Genomic DNA, 8,251 nt, shown 5'->3' on the forward strand with positions numbered 1-8,251 from the left:
CTCTGCTGTCTTTTCTTCAAATTGGTCCTTTTTTCTCTCAAAAATCAAAACTAATACCAACCCCCCCCCCCCATTATCATTAGAAGATCCAGAAAAGGCAGCTCGGTCTCCTGTTTCACTTTTTGCAGGATTAGGAAAATGGTAGGCACATGTGCTATTGAGCTTTCAAATTCCAAAGTCAAGGGGAGCAAGAAACCCAAAAGGATCTCTAGAAGTTAACAGGGACGTTCTTATGCTGCCGTAGATAATCTATCTCTCTCATTTTGTTCGGGATCCTTTCTTCCTGCATTCTCTTCCCACGCTCGAGCGATGTTTGTGTTTTCTTAAATGTTCCTACATACAGAGTTATGAGCTTCGGTATTCCAAACGCTGTGAAAACTAACCCTTTAAACAAAGTACAGTGCAGAAGAGACTGTGGCCTTGGCCACGGATGCGGGGCTTGGCATCAAATTCCTTACGTGGACTACCCCAATGCTAGGAGCAGAGGCAGGCTACGAACCTCTGAGCCTTGGTTTCCTGATGACATTTGTCCTACAGAGTTTTTGCTGAGTGAGATAACATGAACTTCATATTTGAAATAGCAGGGACCTTTCACAGTAAAAATTATGCTCTGCCCCTTCACTTCCTTGTGTGAGTTCGTCTGAAGGCAGCTTATTTCCGTAAAGCACGTTTCTCCATTGCTACTCTTTCTGGCCTGTATATACTACAATATAGTAGTAGTAGTAGTAGTAGTAGTAATAGTATTTTAATTGTGGTAAAACTCACATAACATAAAATTTACTATTCTAACAATTTTTAAGCACATCATTCAGCGGTATCAAGTATACACACATCGTTATGTGATGGTGACTACCATCCATCCCTGGAACATTTTCATGTTTCCAAATGAGACCTCTGTACCTATTAAATGCGAACTTGCCGTCTCCTCCTCCCGCAGCCCTTGACAACCACCATCCTCCTCTCTGTCTCCAAGAGTTGGACTCCTCTAGGTACCATATAAGTGGAATCATACAATATGCGTCCTTCTGTGATGGGCTGATTTCACCCATCATGATGTCCTCCAAGTTCATCCCTGTGGTGGCGTGTGTTCGGTCTTTTTAAGGCTGAATAATAATATTCTGTCGTACGTACATAGCACCTTTTCTTATACTTTCATCTGGACAGATCATTTTGCTCGTATGGATGCTAGGGCAGGAATATCACGGAGACCATCTTCCTTCCTTCTGGGGTTTGAGGTGGAGGAATAGGGGACCCCCAAGGAAAACTTAGCACCAGGTGGACAAAGCTTTATCGTCCTCAGCACCTTCTCCTCACTTTTTCCGGTCTAGGATCCAGCACTTTTTGCTTATTATCCTTTCCTTCCTCTGCATCATTGAAGCAGCGAGGGGCCGAGCCGAACCTTAAACCGCAGCTTTCATCCTGACACTGACCCAGTGTGAGGAGAAGGTAAATAACATTCACCATGAGTTTTAAGTCTTCCCTACGTGAAGCTTGGTTGTGGGTGGTTGAGTGTTGTTGTGCCTGTGAGGTTAGGAAGAATCTGTCTTCATTCACCTGGGCCTTTTGCCCCCCCCCCCCGCTCCCTCCCTCTCTGTCTCTCCCTTGCCCCCCAGGAGAACAACACTTGTCACCCCAAAAGGTGTCTCTTTGGCATGTGGATTATTTTAGGCTAATTGTTTTTTTTCTTCTTTTTTAAAGATTTTATTTATTTATTTGAGAGAGAGAGAGAGACAGAGTGAGAGAGCATGAGAGGGGAGGTCAGAGGGAGAAGCAGACTCCCCATGGAGCTAGATGCTCAATGAGGGACTCGATTCCAGGACTCCAGGATCATGACCTGAGCCGAAGGCAGTCGCTTAACCCACTGAGCCACCCAGGAGCGTCTAATTATTTTTAAGAAACAGAAAACCTGGGGTCACCAGGTTAACCACTGGTGGCTCAGTGGGTTAAAGCCTCTGCCTTTGGCTCAGGTCATGATCCCAGGGTCCTGGGATCGAGACCCACATCGGGCTCTCTGCTCAGAGGAGATCCTGCTTCCTCCTCTCTCTGCCTGCCTCTCTGCCCACGTGGGATCTCTGTCTGTCAAATAAATAAAATCTTTTTAAAAAAGAAAAGAAACAGAAAACTCGAGAATTTTTTCTTTTTGACCTTTGCCCGTAGCTGCCGAAAAGAATTTACAGCACCTAGTGGAGGAAGGGAGCTAACCCTGTGGATAATCGTAGTATACTATGCTCTAGGTGTGCTGGACAGGAAGGAACTTCGCAAAGGCTGTTGTTAAATTCCTCTGTGTCCCATTGTCTCTGGAGGGCCCAGCAAACATTTGATTACCATTTACTCATTCCAATTTTCCTATAAATTGTCTTCCTTCTCTTTGAAGCCCCAGGCCCCTACTCCCTTCTCCACAGTCCAGAATGACATCTATATTTCATTTTGCCTGACTGTCTTTGGAATCTTTTGTGTTTATTTGAATTCCCCATATTTCTGTAATTCAATTTTATTTTCTCCCGTTAATCTGTCTCATGTGGCTTTAATTCCTAGGCAAGCTTAGAGGGGAGAGGAGAATTTTTTTCTCCTTAACACCCCATTTTCATTTCCCATTTTCATGATACATCTTTTCCTGTCAGGATGTGTTTGAGACTATATCCTTTCCCTGCAATAGGTGCAAAGAACCTAACTGAATAATTTTCTATTTCAAAAAAATCCTAGGGGGCTCCTGGGTGGCTCAGTGGGTTAAAGCCTCTGCCTTTGGCTCAGGCCATGATCCCAGGGTCCTGGGATCGAGCCCCGCATCAGGCTCTCCGCTCAGTGGAGAGCCTGCTTCCTCTCTTTCCTGCCTCTCTGCCTACTTGTGATCTTTGTCTGTCAAATAAATAAATAAAATCTTTTTTTAAAAAATCCTAAAGAAAGGCTCCTTTTTTGTGTGCATTCTGTTTCACAACTCTAAGTCCACAGCTCTTAGGAGGAAAAGAATATTGAAACACTACATACCACAGGGCAATACTGTGTGGTTTAATGGGAAGTTGAACTAATGAAAAAATCTGGTACAAATTCAATCCACTTACACCAAACTTCTGGGCTAGTTCTCAAGACATATATCTTTTTGAAGAATTGTTTCAGCCCCAAATCCACCGTAGGTAAAAAGCACGCATGGAACATCAATCCTTCTTTTTGGAAAAGGAAGAAATATAAATCTAAGTTTCTTGCCTTCAAGAAAAATGTGAAATGTGTGCTCTTTCCCACCTAGGCAGATTTTGAATTCCTTTTTTAAAAAGTGGAACGAATGATTCTGATCAGAAGCTGTTTAAAGCCTAAATCCCAAAGCAAAAATTTTCATAAGCAAACTCTCCCTAGAAATGTACCTACCATTAATGCCAGATATTTTGGTGCCACAAAATAAGAATTGTAGAACTTTAGAGATGGAAGTGTCTTGGTTCAAACCTCTAATCAGATGTTTCTCTGTCAGGTTTGTTTGTTTGTTTTTTTTTTTTTTTAAGATTTTATTTATTTATTTGAGACAGGAAGCGAGAGAGAGCACAGGCATGGGGGAGAGGCAGAGGGAGAGGGAGAAGCAGGCTCCCCGCTGAGCAGGGAGCCCAATACTGGACTCAATCCCAGGACTCTGGGATCATGACCTGAGCCAAAGGCAGACGCCTAACCAACTGAGCCACTCAGGTGCCTCTTCTCTTACAAAATGGAAGACGTAGCCCAGTAAGAATAGGAATTATGACTTGTGTGAGTCATGATCACGTCAGGATCCTGGGAGTAGGATTAATGGCATGTGGGCAATAGGCATGTGGAGGAGAGAAAGGGAGAAAGAGGGAGGAAGAAGGGGAAAACCAGAAGGAATTAAAGGAGGAGGAAGGAAGCAGGGAAGGGGGGCAGCAGGGAAAGTAATATTTGTTATATACGGATAGGTAGATCCAAAGCTTTTACTCTTGAGATTAATTAAGTTATTCCAGCAAACCACTAATAAAGATATGAATTCCTCCATTTTGAGTTGAAAAAACTGAAGGTCAAAGAATGTAAAGTCCTGTATTTCTAGCACGCTGGAGAAAAAAGGTATGGATAAGAGAGGCAGAATTCCTCTTGCAGGGGACACAGGCTGAGAGAAAGGCAGAAGGAATGCGTGTGACGCACTGACACTTCCTAATCACTTCCCACCTTTGACTCCTGGGCTGCGGTGAGGAGATCACCGCTATCCCCCCGAGTTATGTAGACCCCCCCCCCCGATTCATAGTGACTGAAGTTAATTTCTTCCCTGTTTGTCAGGTACAACAAAAGGAAAGGTAATAATAGAATTTACAATGTTTCCCTTTCTAAAGTTCTATTAGACACATTATGTCTCCGTTAAGCCCTCACCAAGTGCAGGACGTAGTCAGTTATAGAATAGTGGTAGGAAATGGCCTAAAGCTAGGCTATAACGCTGAAAAGGCAGAAACATCACTTTCATCCAGGAGGTGTTTATACCCCAAGATGCAAGTTTTGATTATTCTGATTTCAGTTCCTAACACAACTGGCACATGACTGATGGGTCAGTAACTGATTTCAGAGGAAGATCAAAGAGTCTCAAAATACATTTTGTCTATCACTTGTAAACAGTACTTTGGTGACACATTATTTAAATAATTTGGAAAAAGGGAAGGGCTCTCAAATTCACTAGCATTTCTTGCCTCAGAACACATATGTCTTTGTTCAAGACCTTGAATGTAATGTTCCGAGGATTCACACAGCTTTCTCTGGCAAGTTATTTAACTTCTGTGTCTTTCAGTTTCCTACACACGCACACACATACTCACAATAGTCTGGTCCCAGGATGCCTGGGTGGGTTAGTTGGTTGAGTGTCTGACTCTTGGTTTTGGCTCAGGTCATGATCTCAGGATGGAACCCTGCATTGGTCTCCATGCTCAACTCAAAGTCTGCTTGACAGCCTCTCCCTCTGCCCTCTCCCTGCATTTCTCTTTCAAATAAACAAACAAAAATAAAAACCTTCTTTAAAAAGAAGAAGAGGGGTACCTGGGTGGCTCAGTGGGTTGATGCCTGTGCCTTCAGCTCAGGTCATGATCTCAGGGTCCCGGGATCGAGCCCCACATCAGGCTCTCTGCTCAGCGGGGAGCCTGCTTCTTCTTCTCTCTCTGCCTGCCTCTCTGCCTACTTGTGATTTCTGTCAAATAAATAAATAAAATCTTTAAAAAAAATAAAAATAAAAAGAAGAAAGATGGGCTGGTCTTTAAGGCACATGCCAGCTCTAGCCTTCTGGGTTTCTGTGATTCTCTGCAAGGTCTTTATATGGAATGCTAAATTCATTCTTGACATTTCTACACCGTTGCTGACTTATAGACAAATTTTCATCATCATCATCATCATCATCATCACCCCAGAAGCTTTCACAGAATATCAATGACATGCTAAGAACTATATATATATATATATATATTATTTCTAATTCTCACCATAAACCTTAGGCTAGGTATTATTATCTCCAATACACTGATGAAGAAAGTGCATTAGGTCAAGGGTTACTCAATATTGGGGATTAATTTGAGGATAAGTGCTAGAGGATATTTTTAAAGCTGATTCACCAAAAAGGTTTTCGTTTGTTTTGTTTGGCTTTGGTTTTGCCTACTTTTTTTTTTTTTTTTAAGGTTACTTCCTTAGGCTAGAGTCACAAGAGTAACTCTATTTTCAAAGGCATGGAGGTGAGCTCTTTTTCAAGGCAGAACAACTATCAGGCAGTTAGTTCCTGAACTTTCCTTCCCCATAAACAGAATGGACTGTTTTTTTCCTGGTGTTTTTTTCTTTTTTTTTTTCTTTTTTTTTTTTTTTTTTAAAGATTTTATTTATTATTTATTTGACAGAGAGAGAAATCACAAGTAGGCGGAGAGTCAGGCAGAGAGAGAGAGAGAAGCAGGCTCCCGCTGAGCAAAGAGCCCGATGCGGGGCTCGATCCCAGGACACTGAGATCATGACCTGAGCCGAAGGCAGCGGCTTAATCCACTGAGCCACCCAGGCGCCCCCCTGGTGTTTTTTTCAAACACTGAACATATTTCTGTCCCAGCATCTGTAACAATTCATAGAATTTAATCATTACATGCCTATCTCCCCTCACCAGAGCCCCTCACATGATTACTTTTATCTTTACTGAAAGAGAGGTTTTTTTATCTTTATTGTTGCAGTAGTCCAATAGCGCCTGATATATAGTGGGCATAAAAAATCTTGAATTAATGAGTGAAATGTTGATAAATTAGCTTTCACGGTTTTGTGTAAATTTAAACCACAAGCAAAAAAAAAAAAAAAGTATGAGTGTATTTTATCTTTTCTGTATTCACATCAGAACGATGGGCTGAATGGGAAAATGCCCTTAAGCCTTCTTTCCTTTCCTAGGCCCCACACTCTCTAGAGAAGGTTTTTGTAAGTACTCTCCCTTTCAGTTCAGGAAATCCTCTCCGTTCTACTTAACTTCAAACCATTTAGCCCCGATATCACTTCCACAATTTTTGCTTCATCCCTATCTTGTGTTCTCCTTCTTCACTGAGCTCCTCACTGCTGACAGCCAGTCCCATGGGGACACATTGCTCTAGTTTCCCTTGACAAGGTCATCATAAATGTCATCGATGGAGATGGTTACCATCATCTTGTTGCTTATATATTTCCATTATTTCTTGACTGATCAACAATAGCATTCGATTAGTTATTGCTTTGCTGCTGAAGCAGGTCCATAATTTATTTACCTCTTACCCCTCTTTTCCCCTATGTACTTGCGATGATTAGCTTGACTGGGTCATGGGATATCCAGAAATCTGATTAAACATTATTTCTGGGTGTGTCTATGAGGGTGTTTCTAGAAAACATTAGCATCTGAATCTGTGAATTGAGAAAAGCAGATAGTCCTCCCCCCTTCGGGGGGCACCTCACTAGAATAAAAAGGCAGAAGAAGTTTGGATGGCCTTCCCTCTGCCTGACTGCTTGGTGTGGGACATCTATCCTGCTCTCGGTGTTCCTGGTTCTCAGGCCTTCAGATAACACCACCAGCTCTCCTGGATCTCCAGCTTCCAGATGGATCGTGGGACTTCTCAACGTCCGTAATTGGGTGAGTGAGTACCACATAATCTCTAGATGCATAGATGTATCCCACTGGGTTTGTTTCTCTGGAAGACTTTGATTAGCACAATGCTTATTTTTATTTCCTCTGTACTCTTCCTTAGCTTATACCCTCAATTTATTGTGGAGCATACCTTTGGGTAACTTCCTAAGAAGAATGCATGGGGAGGTAGATTTCCAATGCAATGATATATCTGAGTATGTTTTATTATTAGACTGATTATGTGGCTGAACATTCTAGATTGAAAACATTTTCTCTCATACTACAAAGATATGATCCATGTAGCATTCACTATTACTGTTGAAAAATCTGATACCAGTCTGGATCTCATCCATATGTATATGTCCCTCCCCACCTCTCCAATCTTGCTCCCACGACTGGAAACTGTATTATCCCACATCCCAAATTTCACACACGTATGTCTAGGTGGGCACAAACATTCACTTAACCTTCTTGTCATTCAGTAGGTTCTTTTATTGTAGGAATTTATATATTTCACTAATTTGTAGTGATTCTCTAGTATCTTTGCACAAATGTCATCATCTGAGTGAGACCTTCCTTGACCACCCAGCAGAAGTTGTAGATATGCCCCAGCACTCAGTCTCTTCCTTCCTTGCTTTATTTTTGTTCAGAGCACATATCAATCTCTAAAACACTGAACAATTCACTTACTTTGTTTTTACCTCTTCCATCGCTAGAATGTAAGCTTCAAGAGGACAGGGATTTACGTCTGTTTTGTTCACTATCGTATGCCCAGAACTCTACCTGGCTCCTGTACGTATTTAATAAATAATTGTTGGGGCGCCTGGATGGCACAGTTACTTGAGCATTGGACTCTTGGTTTCAGCTCAGGTCGTGAGGTTAGGATGGTGGAATCAAGCCTGGGGACCAGCTCTGCCCTCAGCACAGAGTCGACTTGACAGTCTCTCTCCCTCTCCCTCTGCCCCTCTTGCTCATACTCTCTCTGTCTAAAGTAAATAAATAAACCATTTTTTAAAAAAAATAGGGGTTCTTGGGTGGCTTAGCTGGGTAAGCCTTCAACTGTTGACTTTGGCTCAGTTGCTGATCTCAGGGTCCTGGGATCAAGCCCTATGGCAGGCTCCACACTCAGCCGGGAGTCTGTTTGAGATTCTCACTCTCCCTCTGCCCCTTCCT

The sequence above is a fragment of the Mustela nigripes genome, chromosome 10 (assembly GCF_022355385.1).
Source record: "Mustela nigripes isolate SB6536 chromosome 10, MUSNIG.SB6536, whole genome shotgun sequence".
NCBI lineage: Eukaryota > Metazoa > Chordata > Mammalia > Carnivora > Mustelidae > Mustela > Mustela nigripes.